Source organism: Ailuropoda melanoleuca, chromosome 14 (genome assembly GCF_002007445.2).
Source record: "Ailuropoda melanoleuca isolate Jingjing chromosome 14, ASM200744v2, whole genome shotgun sequence".
Classification (NCBI taxonomy): Eukaryota; Metazoa; Chordata; class Mammalia; order Carnivora; family Ursidae; genus Ailuropoda; species Ailuropoda melanoleuca.
Window position 1 is genome coordinate 15,251,164 of NC_048231.1, and position 17,474 is coordinate 15,268,637.

The following is a 17,474-nucleotide window of genomic DNA, read 5'->3' on the forward strand; positions in this document are numbered from 1 at the left end:
GCCTCCCCCACTGGCCCCAGCCAGCCCCCAGTGGAGTCCTCCCTAGCCGCCCCTCCCGTGCCTCGGGTCAATAAACCATCAATACCCTGCACGGAGAAGGAACACACAGCTCTTTGCACGCCTGATTCACCAAGAACTGCTTTCCAGCCCCTCTCTGGGCCTCTGGCACTCTCTCTCCCTCTTCTGGGCCCGGCTTTTCCTCCTCCAGAGACATTGCCATCCATCAGCTCTCTGCCTCACTGGTCACAGTTTCTTCTCTGGCTGTCTTCAGCTGCCTGGTTTGTTTTCTTCCTTTCCCATTTTCCTACTCCCTCTTCCTCCCCACATGCCTGGATTTGGGTTTTCTGTAGGCTCCTTATTAGGGCTGTCCTGCAGAATGGGGCAGAAAAGAGGGACAAAGCAATGCATTCATTTTACCTCCCCGGTGACTCTTGCCCCTCTCCAAAGTTTAGGGTCATTGAGGAAAGAGGGCTCCAGCCTCCTGCAGGGATGCTGTTTAAAGGGTCCAAGATTGGGAACCAGAAGCCTCAGGGTCAGAACTAGTTCTGGGAGAGTTTTGGATGGGTTCATTACCCTCTCTACACCTTGGTCCTCCCTTTCTAACATGGAGCTGTGATGGCCAAGCAAGAAAGGAATAGCCGTCATTGACTGAGAATGTTCTGTATGTCGGGCTCCATGCTAGGCACTTTCGAATATGATTGCATTTCAACGTGTTTGTGAAAGTGCTTTGTACATGAGAAAGTGCTGTGTGAATGCCAGTTATTATAGGGAAACCAGAAAACCACAATGGTAGCTCTCCTTTGTTCCCAGAAAACGCTTAGCTGGGTACTTTTTTTTTTTTTTTTTTAAAGATTTTATTTATTTATTTGACAGAGATAGAGACAGCCAGAGAGAGAGGGAACACAAGCAGGGGGAGTGGGAGAAGCAGGCTCATAGCAGAGGAGCCCGATGTGGGGCTCGATCCCACAACGCTGGGATCACGCCCTGAGCCGAAGGCAGACGCTCAACCGCTGTGCCACCCAGGCGCCCCTAGCTGGGTACTTTTGAACAGTTCTGTTAACAACAAAAAAAGTTATACATACATCGTCTCATTGATCTTCACAAGACTGCTCTGAAATAGGTAAGCGGATATGATTAGCCCCGTTCTATGGCTAAGGAACCCAAGACTAGAACTCGGAGCCTGGAGAGTTCTGCCTGTTTTCTCCACTTGCCCCTGCACTGGGCAGTATCCCTGTTTCCTCTTACCTGATGGGGAGGGGTTGGCAGTGTGGGAGTGCGCACGTGGCATTGGCAGCACCATGAAAGCTGGAATGGAATGCCAGGTGGAGAAGTTATCTGGAACAGTCAGAGTGGAGCCCTGAGGGCAGCAGAGTTTTCCCAGCTGGCCAGGGTGTCTCCATAGGGAAGCGGGATTGGTGGAGACCGCTCTCGGGGTCAGAGTGTTGGCAAGTAGGCTGATGGCCAGAAACCAGCAGGAGATGGGGCCACCTAAGAAAAGACATAGCGTGTCACATGTGTGACACATGACTGAGCTTCCAAACATGGGCTGTAAGCCCAAAAGCCTAGCAGGGACGTTTTCTTACTCTCTGCTAACCTCAGGCCAAACAGATCACCTCCCAAACCCAAGCGCACCTGGTATCCTCAGGCCACAGGGCCAGACTCTATCCAGAAGGCTGTGTGGGACCCTGCAGCCTTTTCTAGGCAGCTAGTGTAATTATCCAGCCACCAAAGGCCACTGCTCATCCCTACAGGGGCTGAGTCATGGTGCCGGCCTGTGACCAGGGACCAGGGCTCCCTCAGAAGTATGAAGAACAATCCGGGCTGTTGCTGACCCTTTCAGAGAGGCCCCCGTTCCCCCAGCCCCAATAAGTCATTGCGTGGGCAGATTCCTTTAAAACCTGCAGCGAGGAAACCCGCCTGGCCCCAGAATATATAGCCCCTTCTGCCTGCTAGACTCTTGGTTACTCTTAGTCCCATTGCACTGAGCTTCTGCTCTGACCTCCCATGGCCCCCCTCCCCCCAAAATTTCCGGTGGGCCATGGGGTTCTCCCTCCCCCTCATCTGCATGGCCTGATGCCCTGTGGCTCTCCCCTGAGGGGCACAGCTTCCCTTTGGGCCCTCTTAGGTGGAAACTGCCCTTCTCTCTCAGCCTTTGGGCTCAGGAATTGGGATGGTGGCCTGAGTTGAACAAACCATTACGCCCTGCGCCCCTCTCGTGGAAACCAGCTCCAGGGGGCTCCTGCCACCTGCTTGGCTCTTCTTTGATGCTGTCACACTTCTACCTCATTCACGGAGGACACTGCTCTCCCTCTTCCGGGGACACCTGAGATGATACCACATTTCCATGGACCACCTTCTCAACAGCTTAGTCTCTCCATTGTAGCCCCCCTACTCCCGAGCCCCTCCCCCACAAGCCCAGTCATCTTGGAACTGCCCCCAACTCTGTAATGTTAAATCCCAATGTCCTGTGGGCTGGCCACAATCCACAGCCTCTCCTGCCACTGTCATGTGATATCATGGCTCCTCTGACTTCTTGGCTTTTTATTTTCTCCCTGTATCAGCCCCTTCTGCTTATCCCTCCAGCCTGGAGTCCCTTTTCTATTTCTTCGAACAGCCTCACCTCCATTGCCCCCTTATCTTTTCCTGACACCCTTTTGGCCGAGCCCCGCCCCATGTTAATTCAATTATTCCCCTTCTCTGTACTTCTCTCTGGGTACTGGGTGCTGTGGGGGGAATCGCACAACTGCAGACTCAAGGGACTTTACAATCATAGCCTCCATCACAAGTGTGCCTTCAAAGTGGCCCAGAATTTTCTTCCCTGCCTCTGTCAGCTCTCTCCCTAGGGCTGGTCATCAGCTATTTCAGACCTTCTGTGTTCTCAAGACACCACCTTCCCCAACATCTCCTTCCACACTCTCCACAGATAACCTTAGGAGAGAGTAAGAGTCATTTGGCAGAAATCCTGTCAACATCCTGCCATCAAAGAGATTTTATCCTTTCCTTTTTCGCTCTCTGGTCATGATAGAAGAGATAGGGGCCCAGACATCTCTCCGAAGAACTTAGGCTAATCCCTTCAAGTATTTTGGACCCTCTCCCTTTCCACTTCCTTGAAAAATCTCATTTGATTGATTTTCCATGCATTTCTCCCTTAGCTGACATTTCCTCCTCTCTCCTGACTTCTCATTAGCATTTAAACATGTTTGAGATTCACTCTTTAAAAACAAAGCAGAACAAAAAAATCCTCTCCCCTAACCCCCACATCCTTATTTCAATCCCTGTATTCTTTATCTATTGCTCATGAAACACATTTCCCCCAATATTCTGAAGCTTGAAACAACAAACATAAAGTCATAAACATTTATTTTCTCACACAGTTTCCGAGGGTCAGGAATGGGATCTGCTAGACAAGATGGCACCTGTCTCTCACGAGGCTGTAGTCAAGACCCAGCAGCAAGTATCTGAAGGTCTGACCTCGGGCTAGAGGGCGGGCTTCCACCATGGTTCAGTCATATGGCTTGTGGCAAGTCATTGGCAAGTGGCTTCCTCTCCTCATCGGGTGGCCTCAGTACATGGCAGCTAGCTTCCCTAAAGGGAGTGCTCTGAGAGGAAGTTGCTCCATGCAATGTCTTTTGTACTTGACTCTTGGAAGTGACATTCTATCCCTTCTGCTATATTCTGTTGGTTCCAAGGACCGCCCTGGTACAATGTGGGAGGGGACGGACAAGGGTGAAAATACCGGAGGTAGGGTCATTGGGGGCCATCCTGGCGGTTGGCTACCACACCTCACTTCACAGCCAGACCAATTCAAAGAGTTGTACACACTGGCTGTCTCCACATTGTGCTCACACCTCTTCACTCAGACTGTTCTCCCAGGAGTCCTCAGTGACCTCTGTATTTTGAAATCTAATGGCTTCTTCTCAGCCCTCACCTTGGAACGTTGCACCACATCAAGCCCTCCCCCCTTCACACTTTCTTGGCTCCTGCGATATCGCAAGCCCCTGATTCCCTTTACCTTTTGGCCCCTCCTTGGTGTGTTCACACGCTTCTCTTCACCCATTTGTCCATCCGTTAGGTTTACTGCATCTTAGGGCTCTGCTGGGGTTCCCTGCTTTGAATAGCATTTGGTCTCTGCTAACCTCATCTCCCACACTCCCTGCACCCCTGCACCCTCCAGAAAGTCCCGTGGTCCATGCCCTCTTCCCACTGCCATCTGTACACAGCAGCACCTCTGGACTACTCTTTGTCCAGTCTTGGATTCCTCAACCAAAGGAGGTGGGGAGAGGCCGGTGGGAAGTAAGGATCAGGCTATAAATTAATGTGGGGAGTAAGTGAAATTCATCGACCCCAGATGGAGAAGCCTGAGGGGTGATTTCACTACTGCTTTTAAGTCTACAGAGGCCCCTTGCTACATGACCAACTGTCCTGTCTTCTCCAAAGACCAAATAGAACAGGTGAAGTTTTAGTAATAACAGAAATGACAGATCCAGGTTAGAGATGGAGAGGCGTTAAATGCCAGGAATTAGCTTTAGCAATGTGGAGTCTCATTAGCAGATTTTCAAAAGTAGGTTAGGATTTTGCACATCCGAGATGATTCCTGTGTCGACCGAGCTGTGGGTGGGCAGGTGGCGGATTGGGTCACCTGCTACATCCCAGGATCTACACGTTCCATGGCTGTATGAGGGGCAAGTCCGAGGAGGAGATGAGCTCAGAACCCGAATCCTGTCCATTTGCAGCAGTGGAGTGTGACTGTGGCAACCCCTGGGCTGCAGGATGGGTTCGTTCTGGTCCGCGGCTTCAGGGCAGTCTAGCTACTGCTGCTTGGTCATACCAGTCTTTGAAAGAGGCCAGAAGCTGGCATTATAGGAAGGGTGGAGTGGAGTGAGAATGGGTATGGGTTGGTATTTAGAAAAGGGTCACAATCAGAGAGGGTAACCTTGGCTAAGGAGCTGGTTAGAGCGTCACCTCCTTCAGGAAGCCCTCTCTGCTACCCCCAGGTTGGCTTAGGGCTCCTCGTCTCTGCTCCCACAATGCCCTGTGCTGCCTTGGTCCTTCAATGAACCCTGTGGTACTGAGATGGCCTAAGGGTTTGTCTCTCTTTTCATCAAACTGTGAGCTCCTTAATGGCAAGACTGTTTTGTTGACGGCTGTCTCTGGGACCTGGCACAGAGCAGAGACAGAGAAGTGCTGGGTAAATCAGTCTGGACTAATTGACCTAGGGGTCAAAGTCCTCTGAGGACCTTGTACTACATCCACATGTACCTCAAAAGTGACTTCAATATAGCCCAGGAGAAAACCTGCCTGTTTTGGAACCCCATTCCAATGGGACATTGGAATTGAAGAGATGACTCAAGGAGACCTGGGTTCTGGGTTCTGCCCAGCCCCTTATTAGCAGTGTGACTGATTACCACATGACAGTCCCCTCCCATGCCTCAGTCCCCTCGTCTATCAGATGGGGTATGACCCCACATATGCAGAGTTGACTCGAAAATCAAATGAGATCGTGGGTGTGCGGGCAGTAAAAACAGCTAGAGAAAGGTCTTCAAGACTTATACAGAGGTAAGAAGTTATTAATAGCCTCATTATTATTCTTACCCAGAATGCCCATGGAAAAGCAGCATGTGGCAGTCCCAGCCCCCGCACCCCACCCTCCCATCCTATTTCTGTCCCTGGAAAGCAGGTTCTTGGAGTGGTAGTCCCTGCTTTGCTACAGTGGGTAGAAGGGGGTGAAAGTCAGGCAGAGCTGTCCCCAGCTCTCCAGCCTGTCCCTCCTCAGGGGCTGTCCCCAAACCCTTTGATTTAGAAAGCATGGCCAACACCGGCACACCAGCCAACCGCAGGGCTGCAGGCAGTGTCTCGTCTCTGACCCTTCATTTGATGCTGCGGTGGTGCTGGTGAGGTGCTGAGGTGACCCCCTAACAGACTCAGGTTCAAGGGGAGGCAGCTTTCATTCCCCTTCTGCATTTGTGGGGAAGGGTGAGCAGCTCTGGGTGGCTCACCCTCTCTCTCTTTCTGCTCTTCTCCCCATGGCTCCTCACTGCCTACAACTCACCATGCCTGGAGAATGGAGAGCTTTGGCTGGGAGCGGGAATACATGCAGGTTTCTTTCCTCCCCTACACCCCTCACTTCCCTGCCATGCAAGTGCGATGCTTGTGAACATCAGGGGGCCTATTGCTAGGGAGCAGCAGAGAAGCAGGTGGCTTGAAGACAGGAAGAGGAAATCCGGATGGGTGGCATCTGCTGGTGACCTCATCCTCCACCAAGTTCTGGAGGCAATATCCAGGTTCTGCCAGCCAGCATCCTTCAGGATGTAAGCCCTGGGGGCTCTCGGCAGCGGGCCTGACCTCCCCCATCCTGGGCCTCATCTTTCAGTTTCCCGTGGCCCTAATGCTAACCTGTGAACATTAGCAGGAGGGCAGAGCAGAGCTGTGGAGTGGGGTCTTCACTGGCTTTGGCAATAACCAAAGCCCTGGGGTCAGCAAGGCAGTGGGTGCACAGGAGAGAAAGCCAGGAGGATACAGCCGAGGTCCAGGGACGGCTGGCGTCCGGAGTGAGGTATCAGACAGAGTCAGGCTCTGCCTGCCCTGTCCAGGGTTCAGTCCATAGGAGGAGAAAGACCAGCAACAGTTCTTACCAGTCTCGTGAGCAGGGGCCACCGTCGGGGAAACGCAGCCCGGCTGCTCTGACGAGGTCTCCTAACTCGGCTTAGCTACCCCTCCCCACTTGGCCAGCTAGGTCTGCTCACTGCTGACTTAAAACGCTGCCCTCAATTCTATCTTTAGCTCTGGCTGCTGGGAGCCTGAGGGACAGGCAGGGTGGGGGCTTGTGCTGGGGTGGGAAAAATGTGCAGCTACCAGGTGTGCTGAGAAGGTGGCGCCATGGCAGACAGCAGGGCCCAGGTCATACTCATGCTGCACCTGTGGCCAGTGCCGTGGGGGGCACAGAGTTCCACTGGTGCTGGCTGAATGCGTGGGGCGGGGAGGAAGCATCCAAGCACTGCTGGAGCAGAGGCCCCCTGGATGCGAGCAGGTCCGGTGGGTCCATGGATCAAGTCAGGGACCCTGATGGAAGGCTGCATGATCTTGGGAAATGGCACTTCCCCTTCTGGCCTCAGTTTCTTCATTTGTAAAAGGGGACTAGATAAGCAGTTTCCAGCTACCTCCAGGGATCCCCACTATGACCTCCACCACCACTTTGCATCCCTCCCCCCAACCCCCACTGGGCTTGACTGGGAAGGAAGAGAAGTGACGGTTGACCGGTTGACCAGGCTCTCCTGCACCTTCCATCAGGGTTGAGTCGGGTTTTTTTATTTGTTGTTTTGTTTTTGTTTTTTTTTATCAATTCTGGATATTGAACTTCCTGGAAAGAAGGGCAGCTCTGTTCCCCAAGTGCAGTCAGACTTGAGAAGCCAGAATGAAATTGCTTCTTGCAGCAGGTGGCAAGAATAGCCCCTCCACCGCCTCTCATCAGGACTGATACGAAAATCCCAAAATCCCTTTTCCGAGCAACAGAAGGCCAGCGAGCTCCCATCCAGCCAATTGTCTTTTCCATTAAGAGAAAGTGCAGCGAAGGACGAGAAGGGGCTGCGGTGGGGGGGGGGCCCTTGTGGGGCAGGAGAGGGGACTGGAAGGGGAGATGATTCACGCCTGCAGCTGGACCTCGGGGAGGAAGCAAGCTGCTGTGCAGCCGGCAGGAGCCTTGAGGCCGGGGGATTGGAGGAAAATACAGGACAGGGAAGCGGAGTCAGGGTCCTTCTCCCCTTGTCCGTCCTGCGGTAGGAGGGGATGGCAGGCCTCTGCGTGAGGTCCTTACGGAGCTCTAGCAGCCCGGCGTCCTGGGACCTAGATGCCAGCATGGGGTGCTCACCCGGTGGAGCATAGGGAGAAAGGTTATTGGCAAGGCAGGAAGGCCCTCTGTGGAGAGGGAAGCCTGGCCCGCTGGACTTCCCATTCTCCCTCTTGGCCTGCCTTGGGAGAGGAACGTTGGACAAATTACTTTCACCATTATGTGCCTCCATTCCCTCCCTTAAATGGAGATAGCCTTTGACCTTGCCTATATCAGAAATGTTCTAGTCAAATCAGATTACAGATGTGAAAGTTTTTTCTTTCAATTATAAAAACCACTTTAGAGATATTCTGCAATGGCCAGAGGGCTGGGGTCTAGTAAACAGGTTCCTGCTTCTTCTGGGCTCTTCTTCTTCCTGCTCTTGCAGACTTGCTCCAGTGAAGCCTCCCTTCAGCTTTCTTCCGCCTTCCTTCCCAAAGCCCTCCTCCCACCCCCTATCTCTCCCAGCCTTCACCCTGGTCTGGCCTCTGGTGCTGAGCTCCAAACAAAGTCAAGTTCCTGACTGGACCCCCTGCTCCAACCTCTGAGCTCAAGCTTGTCCCACACACTTAGGCTGGAATCCTCATCCTCCCTGCTCCGACGCCTGCTTCGCATTCAGGTGTGCACCCATGTTAAGCCCGGGTTACTCATCAGAGACTGGCAGAGGCCCACTGGCTTCTCAATGACCCGACCACCCCAGCCACCAACCCTGACAGGGCCCCTCTGTAAGTGATCAGCTTTCTACTTCCTCCTGCCTCCAAACTATCCCTTTGCCCCCACCCCCCAACCTGAGATGTGCTCTCCTTTCTCTCTGTTAAATCAAGAGAATACTTTTTTTTTTTTTAAAGAAAATACCTTTTGAATAATTGGTCAAACCTTTCCCTCCAGTGAACCTTCCCCAAATAACTTCACTGAAATCTTGACCTCCCTTCACTTTGAACCCTTTCTAGAATAGAACAGGATTGGAATCTCTCTGTAGTACGTATGTATATGAGATGTGTGTCTGTGGGTTCTGGTAAGTCCCACGAGGGGCATCCTTCCCAAAGGGACCATAGCCACTGGTTTCCCACGGTGGGATGGGTACAGGTCACTGACTGGCTGGCAGACTCATTACGTGGGAACATGACCGGGTCAGCTTTGCTGTTGGCGGAAGGTGGCATATCGGGTGCAGAGGCCACAGGGACTGGTATGACAGTGAGACTTCCCAGAGCCTTTTCACTGAAGTGTGGCCACAGGGTATTCTCCTCTAATGCCACTCCGCAGCACTTGTCACCTGCAGCCCTGGCAGGGACTGGGGTTGGGGCACAGACATCGCTGGCCGTTGCCCGCACGGCAGGCTGGTTGGTTTGGGCCTCCCACACGTGGCTAAGGGATGAAGGTTCGGGGGCCACAGATGCTCCCAGATTCAGCTCAGCACGCAGTCCCGGCCTATTCCGTGCTCTTCAGTTCAGAGATGCCGAGCGCAGTGCCTTCTTGCTGCTAGGTCTGGCAATTTCACCCAGAGTCACCTTTAGGTGCTTCCCAACCCTGCAATTTCTTTTCAAGCCTGCAATTGTTCTGGTTGGAAAATGAAAAGCCCTCTGTGCCAGCAATTAATTTACCCAAATAAACAAGAATTCTGCTTTTCGTGACAAAGACAGTCCCTGAATGCCAATCTTCGGGCTGGCAGATTGCAATTTCAAGTGGGTACAGCCAGCGCGGTTACAGTTTGCAGGTGATTTATCGCGGAGGTTATGAGAAAAGGAGAAAATGCAGTCAAGCAGGAGTGGAGGAGTGTTGCCCAGTTCTTGTCCTCATCTCTAACTTCTCTGGCAACAAGGCTCATGCCCTTGACTCCTCCACACCCCACCTTTTTTTTTTTTTTTAAACCGCAGATGATTCTTGTTTTTCCATTCTGTTCCATTTGGCTTATTTCCAGCCCTTTCCTGACAAGGTTGCAGTGTGGCCTGATGCTTTCAAGCCACATCGCTGCCCACTGGCACCCCCTAGCATTTGTCGTTCAGGGACTCTTGTCTTGTTACTTTTTGCCAGTGGGTCTGGTCCCTTCATCAGATTGCTGCTTTGGGGGCGGTTGATTGGATACCAGTATCCAGAGGGCGGAGATGCAACCTCGCTCTTTCCCCTTCCCTGAACACCGAAGGAATAGGCTCGGAGGCATTGGAAAGGGTGGGGGCAGGCATGGATCTAAGCTTCAGAGCTGCTGAGCAGCTGGGAGAGGAATTTGCTCAGGTAGGCAGAGTGGCGGGGGTGGGGGTGTCTGGGGGTGGAGGCTCTGAGTGGCACCAGCCAGGGACCATTAGAGATGACATCGGGGGAGTTAAAAAGCAGCGATTAAGTCTGAGAACATTGTCTCCTTCATCTCAGCCCCTGCTGAGAATCAACCCCAGTAATCACACTAGGATCACCACCGCCGCTCCCGAGGTTCGGCTCACTCCTTTGTTACGTAGATTAGGAGGGAAGAGGAAGAACCTACCAGCCTTCTCCAGGCACCTACTCTGAACGAACTTCCTGCTTCCCACCACAGCCTGCCTCTGAGAATTCTTCTCTTCCAGGCTTTGCAATTTGGTTGGTTATCTTCGCCAAGATTCAATCTACTCGATCCCGGGGAATCCTGGGCTGGACAGTGGGCAAGTATTGGCTGTGTATGGTATCAAGGTGCCTAGTGTTGAAAACAGACACAGCCCTGTCTACAAGGTGCTCCCAGTTTCTGCTGGAGTTGAAGCAAACACTGATGATAATGGAAACACGCTGGGAATCTAGAGCTTAATTTCCTTATAGGCACCGTGGGAAGTTAAAGTCTCTTCTCTGTGCTTCCTGCTTTCAACTCAGTCTTGCTACCTCCCTATTGTCTCCCCACAATTCCATCCTGGAAGAGCGTGGACGCAGCACCCCATGGAGCTTCTTTACTTAGATTTTCTCCAGAGAGATACAGAAATGGCCCCAACTCTCTCTGGAGGAGTGTGCGGGCGGAGCAATATTGATAAGAAGATCCAATGAACAATTTACAGACTGGACTGAGAGTGAGTTGTTTGCTATGGATTCAGTTCGACACTTAACGTGCAACTACAGGACACTGTATGTGGTCTTCGAGCCTTTCAGACACTGGAAATACAGTGATGAGCAAACTAGAAATGTTCTCTATCCCAGAGGGACAGAATTTAATCAAAGAATCAAAGAATTACAGTATGTAATTCTGAATTGTGCCATGAGGGGAGAGAGCAGGGGGCTCTGAGGACGTAGAGCAAAGCACTGAGCTGGGGGAGGTGGTCAGGGAAGGTTTCCCTTCAGTGGAAATGTAGAGGATGAGCATTTTTTTAAATAAAAACAAATGAACTACACGAATGCTAACCCAGGGAGAGGAGTACTGCGGCAGAGGGACCGGCACGTGTAAGAGTCCTGTGGCGGAGGGAAGGGAGAACAGCTGGTGTGAGGAACTGAAAGGAGACCAGGGTGGCTGCAGTGTGTACAGAAAGGGGAAGTGGGTCAGATAGGTTGGGGAGTGATGACCAGGATTCTAAAATACTGGGTGCATGGTCAGGACATAACCAACTGTGCTTACTTAGTTCCAGGGTCAATAAAGTAAGAGGAACTTTAAATAAAAACAAATGAACCAGCCCTTTGGGAGGAGATCAATTCACTACAATAAATATTCCCCCAAATCTCAGAAGACGAAGGTCAGGGACACATTCGTTGAATGAATGAGAGAAGGTTAGCTGAGGGATGACCAAAGATGGAGAGTACAGGGTTAGGCATCTCTGTGTCCAGCCTGGCTCCCAACAGATGCCTGACCTGGCTCTGTCTCTTCCAGACTGAAGCACCCCCACTCTTCTTCCTTCTGGTTGCCTTGGCATTCTGTACCTGTGCCGGGCACTGTGCCACCGTATCTCAGTGATGGTAGTGATGGTTTGCTGCTTGCCTTTCCCATAGACTCTGAGCTTCTTGAAGGCAGGGACCCTGCCTTACTCATTCTTTCATCCGCAGGGCCCATCACCGTGCCAGGCACAAAACAGGGGCTCAGGAAGTGTTGGCTGAAGGACAGCATGCTGTCTTGCCCACATAAACTCAACAAGACTGCGGGGTGATCTGGATGATGGAGTGAGAGGCTGCCTAAGCCTTGCATGCCCTCAGGACTAAGCAAACATTATGGGAGAGCCAGCTGCATTAAACATCTGTTTGGTGGTCAGATCTTAAACTTGTTCTTATAGTGATCAAATCCAGGACCTCGTGTTTCTTGTGGGTTTTTCCGTGGGTGTGTCCAGCTCATCAAGTCAGTAAGAACGAGGAAGGAAAATCAGAAGGATGAATTGCTAGCCCTCCGCACTAGCCTATGATATTATACTGAGTATGAGTAACTTTTGTATTTCCAAGCTACTGCGTGCACACCCATCATTTCCCTTTGTTCCTGCACCACTGCTATGAGATATTCGACTAAAAAAGGCTAAATGATTCATCCAAGGTCACATGGCAAAGAAGCTTTTCTCCTGCATTCATTCCGCTGCCTTATTCCCCACCCCAGCACTTTGCTTTACCCACCTTGCGAGGAGATAGCTCTCAGCAGCCGCAGTCTGGGAGATGCTCCGACAGCTCTTTGGGCCTTGTTCCTGCTGAGCAAGCATGGGCAAGCTCTGGTGGGAAGCCGAGGGTGGGGGTGGGGGGTCCTGCCAGAGCTGCAAGGATTTAGCCTCTACCAGAGAAGGGAGAGAGTTGGATAAGCCAGATCCGCTTTCTCTCACCCTTCCAGAGGCAAGCTGATTCAAGACACAGCTACAGAGCCATCATCGTGACCCAGACAGCAGGAGCCAGGAGCAGTCGGCAGGCTTGCTGCACTGAACTGCAGATAGACAGAAGCCAGACGGGCAGGGGGAGCCACTTCCTCCTGAGCCCAGGGCCAGGGAGCCAGCGGGCTGGAGACAAGCTAGCATCCTCAGTGAGTCTTGGACGCACGTGACAACTGGCTTCTACAAGACAGGAGCCCGAGGCCGCCTCTAGAGCGACCTACCCAGGATAGGGCACTACTGTGCCTTCTTCAGGGGAATGCAACCCAATCAACACTTGCTCTTCCCGCCCCTTTGGAGACCAAAGCTACAATAGCAGTAAAGGGTCAGATTCAAAACCGGAAGAATCATGACATTTTCCTGTCTTAAAAAAATCACTAAGTAACTGCTGAGTGCTGAGTTTGGGGCATTTACTCAAATGTGAAAGGGCAGTCTCTGTTCTCAAGGTGTTTACAGTCTAGTTAGGAAGGTAAGCTGACAGACGAAAATTATACATAAAAAAGAATGTGGTTAAGCATCCTAAAGCGAGAGGATTAGAATCTGCCCTTAATGAAAGCAAACCACAGGGAGGACCAGTGGAGGGAACATTAGTCTTGAATGGCACCTGGAATTAAATTTGGAAGACAAATCCATGGCAAATGCCTATGATTCTAGGCCATTGAGCAGTTTCCATGGCTGCAACCTTCTTTTCTTATCTGGGAGGATAATAATAATCAGGTACTTATTAGAGATGGGCTCTGCACAGCGCCCTTGCAGACACCACCTCAGGTCATCATACCACCTCAGGTCATCGGCAGGACCGCCCGAGGGGGTGTTCTTATCCTATTTTACAGCTGTGGAAATGGAGGCCTTCAGAGGTTAAATAACTTACCACAGTCAATGGGGGGGGGTGGGGGCTGGGGAGGAAGACTTGGAGGTGGGCTAAAACTCAGCTAATATTTACAATTTTAAATGTTACAGAAATCTATAGACAGCTATGTTCCCGAAGTGAAAATCTCCTCATGGATCCTGGGGAAAACCCTCAGGTGTCCCGTGGAGCAGTGCACGTGCTGGGCGGCCTCTCTCTCTCTCCCCCTGGTGCCAGGCTCCTAGACTCTAAAGCTCCCTGGGAGGGACCAAGACCAACCACTGCAGGCAGAAGGCAAGATTAGGAGAAGAAAATAAGCAAACCCATGCATCTCGGAATTCTGGAGAAGCAGGTGAAAGTCCCCTGGGCCAAACATGTCTGAGACGGATTCTAAATCAAATGTCTTGGTCTTAGTCTCGGTCCTGAGCCTCTCTGGACTCCAGGAACGTTCCTCCCTCTCACGGGTCTGATCAGGCTGTGTTCGCTTGCCCGCAGTGCCAAAACTTCCCTTCGGTGTCTCAGTGGAGCATAAACTGCTGGTCTGACAGAGGCTCCAGAGAGTAAGGAGCCCAATCCCTTCCATTTCTATACCGCCCCCCCCCGCCCCGTTACCGGTAGTCACCGGCAGAGCCTCTCGGGTGTTTTCTGTCTCAGAACGGGTCATCTCAGTGCCAAACACCAACGTCAGTTATTCCCCTCGATTGCAAAACTCAAAAAGGACTCTTAGGGCCGTTGTGCGCATCCCCCAAGACTCTGCCAAACCTCGTCTTCCCTATTTTGTTGCATCTGCAGTGCCTTCTGTGATAGAGGCTTGCGGGGGGGCAGAGAGCAGAGCAGTGCATTTCTCTAGTGCTGACAACAGACACAGCTCTTGCTGGCCAGCCTTCTGCTTCCTCACTGGAACACCTAGCCCCTCTGCCACATTCGAGGCCAGCAGCCATCCATTTTGTCTGCCAGGCTCCTTATCAGCCTGACCCACTGGCAGCCAGAGCTAAACTCCTTTCACCCGCTGGTTGCTTCTCAGGGACCTAGATGCGTGGAGAACGGCCTGCCATGTGGAGAGGAGACGAGACTTTCCCTCGCAGAGCCCCTGCAGAGGAGGGTCAGGGCACTGGCATGCTGGGTCTGCCCCACGATCTCATGCCCTTCCTCTCCACTCGGGATAGCAAGTGCCCGTGCTCGGTGGCTACCAGGGGGCGGCGCACAGACGACAGGTGGGGGATGCCTGCAGGAAGCCCACGGAGTCACTGCCTTTCTGCCCCAGGGGTCAGACTAGCCAGCCTCGCCCTGCTCATTCTCTTCCCGGACCCTCAAGGGCTTCGGCAGCCTAGGCTCCACCCTCCACCCTGCCCTCCGCTCCTTTTTAGGAACCAAACCCCTGGTTTGGAGAGCATGGTAGGTTCCCATAGCAATGGGCCTTTTAGCTGTTTCCATAGCAACCAACACCCAGACCATTTAGTTGCTAGTCAACTGACAGCTGTAAGTGAATAGGCTTCAGTTTGGAATCTGAGGGATGGGCCAGGGGATTCTCTTCATAGAAAAAGACACAATCACCCAAAACGACTCAACTCTTATAAGGACGCTACTAGGCCATACCTGTGGAGAGTCAGTGCCACCTTCTACCTACAACAAGGCCCCCATTCTCAACACACACAAACACACACACACACACACACACACACACGCACGCACACGCGTTCTCTCTCTCTCTCAACTGACTACCCTAGGCTTTTAAATTTTCCAAGCTCTGTTTCCAGTTCTGTCTCCTTTCCAAAGGGCCTTTGGGAGAAACACTTGTTCAAGATGGCTATCATCTCAGTGACGTATCTCACACATACCCCTTTGCTCTGTGTCGGTGCTCTTCCTATGTACCATGACCTTGTCCACTTCTCTCCCCGGACCTCCAACTGTACTATTTATTAAATAATTATCCTCAGTAGGCAACCCGGTCATTTAAGCAATATTTGCTTTTTGGGTTATCTGCCGTGACCATCTTCCCTCGGCCTGGACCTCACCTATGTCAAGACACTTTTCCTACATCCGTGGGTTTTCTGAGAACAGACTTTTATCAACCTTTGCAAAGTGTAATTAAGATTGTCATTGTTTCTTTTAAAAAATCAACTAAGATTTCAAAACCAAATGTATAGGATTGGAAATTACTCCATGCTTATTGCTTTTCATTAACCTGAAGATCTAAATCTAGTCAGGCCTCCCACCTAACCCTCTCCCAACTGGAGATACTGGATATTGGGTTCCTTTTATTCTGTAAGCGGGGGTGCTCCTCATGTTTTTTTAAGGACCAGAGTCTGGGATTGTTCTGCCCTTGAATTCATGCAAGAGAGGAGCTGTGTCTAAGCCTCCACGGCTTGCTCAGTGGACTAGAAAAGTATGAGACTGTCATTGGAAAGAGAGTGACCTTTTTTATGTAGCCTAAGGTTCAGTGCTTCTCAATGCTTTAATGACTCAGGGGGCGCCTATGAACCGCCTGTACGGAAGACGACCTTTCAAACTAATCCGCCCACGGGAGCGCTACCCAGCTCACACGGCAGGCTCCATGCAGCCCCACAGCAGCTGGTAAACAGTTGTAAGCTGTTGCATTACCTTTCTGCTCTGACTGAAGGGTAGACGCTAGCTGCACTGCTTTGCTTCTGTCTTAACATACAAGGGCACAAGTGCAGAATTCAGGGCAGGCTGCTGTGAACATCGAATATCCTTAGTGACAGGAGCAGTTTTTCGGGAGTAGGGAGAGAGCGGGCACACAGGAGAACTGAGTGTTTCCAGGGATCCCAGAAAGTTCCATGCAGAGGATGGGCTCATTTTTCTGAGGTGACATATCATCACACATCCGATTGAAACTTCTGATTTTCCTGCTATTTCTAGACAAGGAACAATGTCTACCTCCTAGAACAACAGCTAACATCTACCAAGGGTGTACCATGGGCCGGGGGCATTCTAAGTGTATTACGTGCATCATCCCGTTTAGGCCCTGCAGCCCTGCTGTTATTATCCCATTTAACAGATAAGGAAACAGAAGCACAGAGAGGTTAAGGGATTTGCAGATGGCGCTGGTAGTCCTATGAATTGGTGAATCCAGATACCACAGCAGTTAACCACCTCTGGAGTCGTCCAAATCTGATAGACCTAGAGCCCCATCCCAGCCAGACCCATGAATGGGCTGACCCTCTGGACCCAATGTGAGAGGATACATAAAGGATCTTAGCTAAAGAGGACAGTGGTTGAATGGCTCTGGGAATTAGCTAGTAAGTCTTGGCTGCTGCTCACTTTATTCCTGATCTATGGCTGTCCCCTGGTGGTTTTCCTGGGAAACTCACAAGCCATGGAAATCCAAGGCTAGTGAAGTCAGCGGGATGAAATATGAACTGGACCAAATGACTCACTTGCTGCATAAGCACCCAGTCTAAAAGGGATGGCCTTTCAAGGTCCACATTCCCCCACTCACTTAGGAATAAGGCTGTAATACCTGTGACTGCTAAAAGCTGATTGACATTACACGGATTCAAATAGGCAGCAAAATCTATGCCCCATGTTTATGCTTCCTCTTCAAAAGCAGTGAACTCCAAGCCTTGATTAACTGGGCCAGTCATCATTTGCTACAAATTCACATTTCATGTTTAAGCTTCTGTGCTTTCCTCGTGGTTAAGGCTCCCAAAAGACGACTACTATGCTTCATGCCAACTTGCAAGCTCTTATTCCCTGTCCCCCCTTGCTCCCCCGCCCCCAATTTAGTTTCCTTGAGCTTTCAGAGGTTATCATTCAGCTAGGTGGTATTTGCTTTCTCTGCTTCTCTCAAGCACATCTGGTGCTGTTAAGAGTGCGCAAAATAAAGCAAAACGATAATGTCATTTTGTATAAAATAGATAAGTAAAGTCTAATTGGGTGAAGAAGGGAGAAAGGGCGGTGTCTGAGAGAGTTATGTCTTTACTGCCCTCCGGGACCCTGGGACTGGGTGTCTGCTTTCCACAGATCTGGGGGAAAACACTCTGAAAGAAGCAGGAGACCACCACCAATG

The 17,474-nt window shown here is 51.3% G+C and overlaps 1 long non-coding RNA gene across 1 annotated transcript; it reads right to left on the reverse strand.

The window, feature by feature from the left end:
* Positions 1-1,004: 1,004 nt before the first annotated feature.
* Positions 1,005-12,768, reverse strand: LOC117796130. Its single transcript, XR_004620511.1, has 3 exons — positions 12,356-12,768; positions 1,246-1,488; positions 1,005-1,053 (listed from the first exon to the last, which is right to left on the reverse strand). It is a non-coding gene; the product is annotated as an uncharacterized LOC117796130 (long non-coding RNA).
* Positions 12,769-17,474: the final 4,706 nt, after the last annotated feature.